Here is a 585-nt window from a genome sequence, read left to right on the forward strand (position 1 = left end):
GGCTGATGGTGCTCCTGAGCACATGGAGATATCTAGGACTTGCCCTGACTCTGGTACAGGTCTGCAGTTTAGGGGTTTCACCACATTCAAAATACCCATTTTGGCCTTTTCCCCTCCCCTTTCCTCACTGGTCCAGGGAGAAAGTAACATTAGGGACATAAGAATGGGAAAATATCTATATCTAATAACTCTACAGAGAGTTCCCCGATGAGCCATGCCCCAGTGTGCTGGGAGGAAAGAAAATTCACAGATGGGCCATGGACTAAAAACACCTCACTGGATCCAGATGTGCAGTCAGTTTTATCTCCCCGCAGCCCTCTGCACTAAATCTAGCCCAGGGCAGCTCTCACCCTCTGTGTGGGTGATAGAGTCAAGGAGAAAATGTGAAATAATCCCTCTCTGCTCCCTCCCATTCACAGAATCACAGAATCACAGAATTTTCAGAGTTGGAAGGGACCTCTAGAGATCATCTAGTCCAACTCCCCTGCTAAAGCAGGATTGCCTAGAGCAGATTACTCAGGACTGCATCCAAGCAGGTTTTGAACATCGCCAGAGAAGGGGTCTCCACCCCCACCCTGGGCAGCC

Source organism: Charadrius vociferus, unplaced genomic scaffold, assembly GCF_000708025.1.
Source record: "Charadrius vociferus isolate BGI_N301 unplaced genomic scaffold, ASM70802v2 scaffold702, whole genome shotgun sequence".
In the NCBI taxonomy this organism is placed as follows: domain Eukaryota; kingdom Metazoa; phylum Chordata; class Aves; order Charadriiformes; family Charadriidae; genus Charadrius; species Charadrius vociferus.